A 6,757-nucleotide genomic window follows, 5' to 3' on the forward strand; every position below is an offset into this window, starting at 1 on the left:
GGATCGGAAGCTCCGATCTTCCCGGTAGCTCCGAACTATTTCTCATGCTTCCGAACTGGTTTTGGTCCTCCGGAACCCCCGGGACCTACCCCACCATTTTCGGACGTTCCGGATCTGATTTTCCACTTATTTTAACCAAATAAGGACTCCTTAAACATGTTTTGACACTTTTAAAATTATATGTCATTTCTAACATATTTAAAATCACTTAATCTTGTAAAATGGAACCGGGCTACTATAGTAGGGGACCACGTGAGTGAGACTCACGCGCTTGTTCATCCGGGACTTGCCCTTGAGGCGAGGCTGAAGTTAAGAGGTCTTTCCCTTGAGACGAATCTTAGGCTAAGAGCTCACCCACCTTGGGTATGCTCTACTCTAGCTACTCTACTCCGCCATCGTCATCCTCAACTCCTAGGCTCATCCACACCTCACCTCATCACAGGCTCATCCATATCTCACTTCATCACCTTCTCACCTCATCTCTACTCCTCCACTCTTAGGCTCATCCTCAGCTCCAACTCCAACATGTCTCGCCTCAACCACCTACCTCCATGGGCCAATCTTCACACTTAGACCTCAACCCGAGCCTTGTTTCTTGGCTATGGACTCCAATTGGGCCTAAACATGTAATGGACCCATTCACGGGGTATCACCAGTCTCCCCCTCTCAAGTCGAGTTGAATCGCAGGTTCAAAACTCGATTGTTTGAGTTCCATATCCAAGATCTTGATTTTAAAATTTTTAAGTAGAGATTGAGCTGTATATTTCGTCATCCTTTTTTAGAAATCTTTTCATTCCTTAATCTTTGGCTAGCCTTCACCCCATCGTCTTCACCCTCGCCCCTCACCTCGCAGCCACGACCTTGCCTCCACCCTCGCCCCTTGTCTCGCCCTTAAGCTCCTTGCCTCCACCCCCGCCCCTTGCCTCGCCCTTAAGCTCCTCGCCTCCACCCTTGCCCCTAAGCTCCTCGCCCCTCCCCTTGCCTCGCCTCCACCCTCGCCCTTAAGCTAAGCTCCTCGCCTCCACCCTCGCCCCTAAGCTCCTCGCCTCTCCCCTTGCCTCGCCTCTAAGCTCCTCGCCTCCACCCTCGCCCCTAAGCTCCTCGCCCTTAAGCTCCTCGCCTCCACCCTCGCCTCTAAGCTCCTCGCCTCCACCCTCGCCCCTAAGCTCCTCGCCTCCACCCTTGCCCCTTGCCTCGCCCTTAAGCTCCTCGCCTCCACCCTTGCCCCTAAGCTCCTCGCCCCTACCCTTGCCTCGCCTCCAGCCTCGCCCCTAAGCTCCTCGCCCTTAAGCTCCTCGCCTCTCCCCTCGCCTCGCCTCTAAGCTCCTCGCCTCCACCCTCGCCCCTAAGCTCCTTGCCCTTAAGCTCCTCGCCCTAGCCTCCTCATGCTCGCCACACCAATTTACCTCGCCCAACCCTTTCACCGTCGCCGCCTCACACCATCACCTCACCCTCGCCCATCACCCTCCCTCACCTGCCTCAATCTCCTCCACCAGCTTCCAACCTTAGTAGAAAAAATATAAATTTTCACCTTACAATCTCTAACTCCTTTACTTGGCCTTAGCCATAGTAGAAAAATATGCAATTCTCCACCTTTCACCCACTAACTCCTCTTCTTGGCCTTAGTCATAGTAGAAAAATATGCAACTCTCCACCTTTCACCCACTAACTCATCTACTTGGCCTTAGCCATAGTAGGAAAATATACAACTCTCCACCTTTCACCCACTAACTCCTTTACTTGGTCTTAGCCATTGTAGGAAAATATGAACTTCAACTCCTCACCCTCTAACTCCTCTACTTGACCTTATCCATAGTAGGAAAATATGAACTTTAACTCCTCACCCTCTAACTCCTCTACTTGACGTTAGCCATAGTAGGAAAATATGAACTTCAACTCCTCACCCTCTAACTCATCTACTTGGCCTTAGCCATAGTAGGAAAATATGAACTTCAACTCCTCACCCTCTAACTCCTCTACTTGGCCTTAGCCATAGTAGGAAAATATGAAATTCAACTCCTCACCCTCTAACTCCTCTACTTGGCCTTAGCCATAGTAGGAAAATATGAGCTTCAAATTCCCACCCTCTAACTCCTCTACTTGGCCTTAGCCAAAGTAGGAAAAATTGTTTGAAAACTGGCGAGTTCCCAGACCAATTACGATTGATACCCGGTGCAGCGGAAGTTTAAAAATTTTCTCATGGAACGATTCCATGGTGTGGGTATCAACCATACAACGATTGAATTATTGTGTGTAAAATTTAAATAACAATTAAATAAATTTTACCTCAAATCTCGCAACGAGATTAATGGACACCAACAGAACAATTCTGCTCTTGTTGTCTCTCCCTGGAACCGATGAACGCCTTCAATCAGGTCCACGAACAGAGGTTTAATCCCTCTGATAGATTGCACTAGAAAATCTATCAGAAGTTTTCTGCGAAGAGAATACACGAATTTGATTCGTTATTCCTTACTGCGATTCAAAATCACAGACCGGAATTTTCTCGGGCAGAGCAAGTGGGCGGCCGAAATATTATTTGAGAGAGCTAGGGTTTTTCGATTTTTGCTCTCAAAAATTATGACCTGTTGCGTGTAATTTCTGTACTGAAATAACTTATTTATAATGCAGGCCACTAACACCTTAGGGCCCATTAGTCATAAGCTGGGGCCCGACAAGCAAAGCCCACTCGTTCAGAAATTAATATAAAATTCATCGTGACTCCGATTGATGAAACGATTTCACCAATGTGCACAGAAACCATTTCTGCACGTTTTAAAGTCAAAATAAATTTTCCTGAATCCGAATTCAGTGGTTTCCAAAAATGTCCATCCCTATGTCATTTTAGGAAATCCTACTCCCTTACTCTTATTTAAGAAGTCCAACTCCTTAGTTCATTAAATTTAACTCTTTAAATTTAACTATCTCAACGGGGATTAAAACTCCATTACACTGTGTGACCCTCAATGGTTCAGGGATACAGCTAGCCGTGGGCTCACAACTCCTTGTGACTCGGAACAACACTTTCCGACTTGCCCAACGAATCATGGTAAAGCGCCTAGCAACATCGCCCCATGATTCCCTAGGTATCACTGATAGTGCCTACAAGAACCAGTAGATTTTGGTTAACGTACAGTACGGTCCCTTCATCCATATATCCCGATCGAATCAACAACCATTGGTATATCGAGAGTCGCTCAAGATTCGATAACTATGCAATACATCTTGAAGATCAAATTAGTGACATCGCATGTGCTACTAAGAAACCATTTCTTAAATCACATCAAGTACTCTGGCCAGAGATTTGTCACACTAATATCTCCTCAGATCGCATAGGATATCCACACTCGCAAGTATGTGGTGAATCCTTGACAACAATGCATTGACTCCTATATGTGTCGTAACTGTACCCAATCTCGACACCTGATGACCCCCTCAGAGTCGGTAAACGAGTCAAAGCACAGTACTAGCATATAGAGTCTCCATGATGTTTCAAGTCGTAAGGACTAATGGTGTACAACCAAAACCGCGGACTTTATCCACTCGATAAGTGATAACCACTTGGAAAGTCCGGATAGGGTAGTTCGACTATTCATCCTATGAATATCCATTTGCATGCTTCGAACATCTCCATGTTCCCTACCAATGAAACGTGGTACTCCGCATCGCAAATGCTAGTCTCAAACTCGAGCGATCCTTATCCTTATTATCGGACGGCTCAATCGACTAGGAACGGTTTTAGAATATACAGTGACTATAAGATGTATTTCATGATAGACATCTCCATGTTCTACCACATCTTACATACACTATAGTATATTCAAGGTCTTTATCAAAACAACAATAGTATATCACAATATAACAATATGAAGTAATATAAAGTCATTGCCATAAAAGTGTAAATAATATTAAACAAAAGATTGTTTATACAAAGAGTCAACAAAACCCATAGCCACACAGTTGGCTCACTGGGCACCCACTCTTACAATCTCCCACTTGCCCTATAGCCAACTAGTCATACTACGTAGACCCATTGCTTCGCGATGTTTGTCAAACAATGGTCCTGGCAAAGGCTTAGTAAGTGGATCAGCGATATTGTCTGCAGAGGCCACTCGTTCGACACTGATGTCTCCTCTTTCCACAATCTCCCGGATTATGTGGTATTTCCTCAGTACGTGTTTGGATCTTTGATGAGACCTTGGTTCCTTTGCTTGAGCAACGGCACCCGTGTTGTCGCAGTACACCGGGACTGGACCAACAAATTCAGGAATGACGCCCAACTCTTGGACGAAATTCCTCATCCAAACGGCCTCTTTAGCAGCAGCTGATGCTGCAATGTATTCAGCCTCAGTGGTGGAATCCGCTGTGGTCCTGCTTGGAACTCTTCCAAGAGACAGCACCGCCATTGAGCATGAACACAAATCCAGAGGTTGACTTCGAGTCATCCACATCACTTTGGAAGCTAGAGTCGGTATAGCCTTCCAGTTTGAGTTCTCGTCCTCCATAAACCATGAACATATTCTTAGTCCTTCGCAAGTACTTAAGAATGTCCTTCACGGCTTTCCAATGCATCTGACCAGGATTAGACTGATATCTGCTCGTGACACTCAGAGCAAATGCTACATCCGGTCTGGTAGATATCATCCCATACATGATACTACCTATAGCTGACGCATATGGTACATGTGTCATATTCTCTATCTCTGCATCAGTCTTGGGACACATAGACTTGGATAGAGAAACTCCATGACACATGGGTAGATGTCCTCTCTTGGACCCATCCATTGAAAACCGTTTCAATATGGTATCGATGTAGGTTGATTGAGTAAGTCCTATCATTCTCTTAGATCTATCCCTATAGATCTGTATCCCAAGAATGTAGGATGCCTCACCCAAATCCTTCATCGAAAATCTACCTGATAACCATATCTTTGTTGACTGCAACATCCCTACATCATTCCCAATGAGTAGGATGTCATCAACATAAAGTACTAAGAATGTCACCGCATCCTTAACTACTTTCTTGTACACGCAAGGTTCCTCCGGGTTCTTGATGAAACCAAAATCTTTAATTGTTTCATCAAATTTCTGGTTCCAACTTCTTGATGCTTGTTTTAGACCATAAATTGATCTCTGAAGCTTGCATACCTTATGCTCGCTTCCCATGGATGTGAACCCCTCAGGCTGCTTCATATAGATTTCTTCCTTAATGTCTCCATTAAGAAAAGCAGTCTTCACATCCATTTGCCATATCTCATAGTCATACCATGCAGCTATGGCAATAAGGATTCTTATGGACTTGAACATAGCAACTGGTGAAAAGGTTTCATCATAGTCAACTCCTTGCCTTTGAGTATAACCTTTCGCCACCAATCGCGCCTTGTAGGTCAATACCTTACCATCAGGCCCAAGCTTTCTTTTGTAGATCCATTTGCACCCTATCGGAACAATTCCATCGGGAGGATCCACTAAAGACCAGACTTGGTTAGTATGCATCGAATCCAATTCAGACTGCATAGCTTCAAGCCATAAATTCGAATCCGCATCAGAAATTGCTTCCTTGAAGCTTCTTGGATCACATCCAATGTTGGGTTCATCTTGACCCTCTTCAAGAAGAAGACCATATCGAACTGGAGGTCTAGAAGTCCTCTCGGATCTTCTAGGTGCAGGCGTGTCCATCAATGGTTCCTGAGGTGTGGGATCGTTATTTTGTATTTCGGGTTCTTCTCGAACTTCTTCGAGTTCCATCATCTCGCCTTTCTTATCCAATAAGAACTCCTTCTCCAAGAAGGTGGCATTCCGTGAAACAAACACCTTTGTTTCAGCAGGATAATAGAAATAATATCCGATTGAATTCTTCGGATACCCCACAAAATAACACAAGCTGGATCGACTATCCAACTTATCTCCCACTGTCCGCTTCACGTAAGCAGGACATCCCCAAATCCTCAAGTACGAATACTTAGGAGCTTTGCCATTCCATAACTCGTATGGTGTTTTGTCCACTGCTTTCTTTTGTGGACGTTGTTCAACAACAATACCGCCGTTTCAAGCGCATAGCCCCAAAACGAAGGTGGAAGCTCAGTGAAGCTCATCATAGATCGAACCATGTCCAACAAAGTTCGATTACGACGCTCCGATACACCATTAAGCTGTGGTGCCATAGGAGGAGTCCACTGAGAGAGAATCCCATTCTCTTTTAGATAGTCCAAAAACTCGGTACTCAAGTATTCTCCACCTCGATCCGATCGAAGTGCTTTAATACTTTTACCTAGCTTGTTTTCTACTTCAGCCTTGAATTCTTTGAACTTTTCAAATGCTTCAGACTTATATTTCATTAAATATAAATACCCATACTTAGAATAATCATCAGTAAAGGTAATGAAGTAGGTGTGGCCATGTTGAGTCCCTACTCTAAATGGACCACAAACATCTGTATGGATCAAATCCAACAGATTTTGACTACGTTCAGGCTTCCCCTTAAAAGGAGATTTAGTCATTTTCCCTTTTAGGCAGGATTCACAAGTAGGTAGAGAGTTAATATCAGACATATCAAACATGCCCTCTCCCACTAGCTTGTTCATCCTCCTTGAGGAAATATGACCTAGTCTAGCGTGCCAAAGGTTTGCCGGGTTTTGACTATCGATTTTCCTTTTGTTTGTTGTAGCCGGTTTGTCAATACAATTTACTGGAACGTCTTTTAGTTTTAAATTGTATAGATCGTTTTCAAGTTGTCCATTTCCAATTAAACATTCAT

The sequence above is a fragment of the Henckelia pumila genome, chromosome 3 (genome assembly GCF_033568475.1).
Source record: "Henckelia pumila isolate YLH828 chromosome 3, ASM3356847v2, whole genome shotgun sequence".
NCBI lineage: Eukaryota > Viridiplantae > Streptophyta > Magnoliopsida > Lamiales > Gesneriaceae > Henckelia > Henckelia pumila.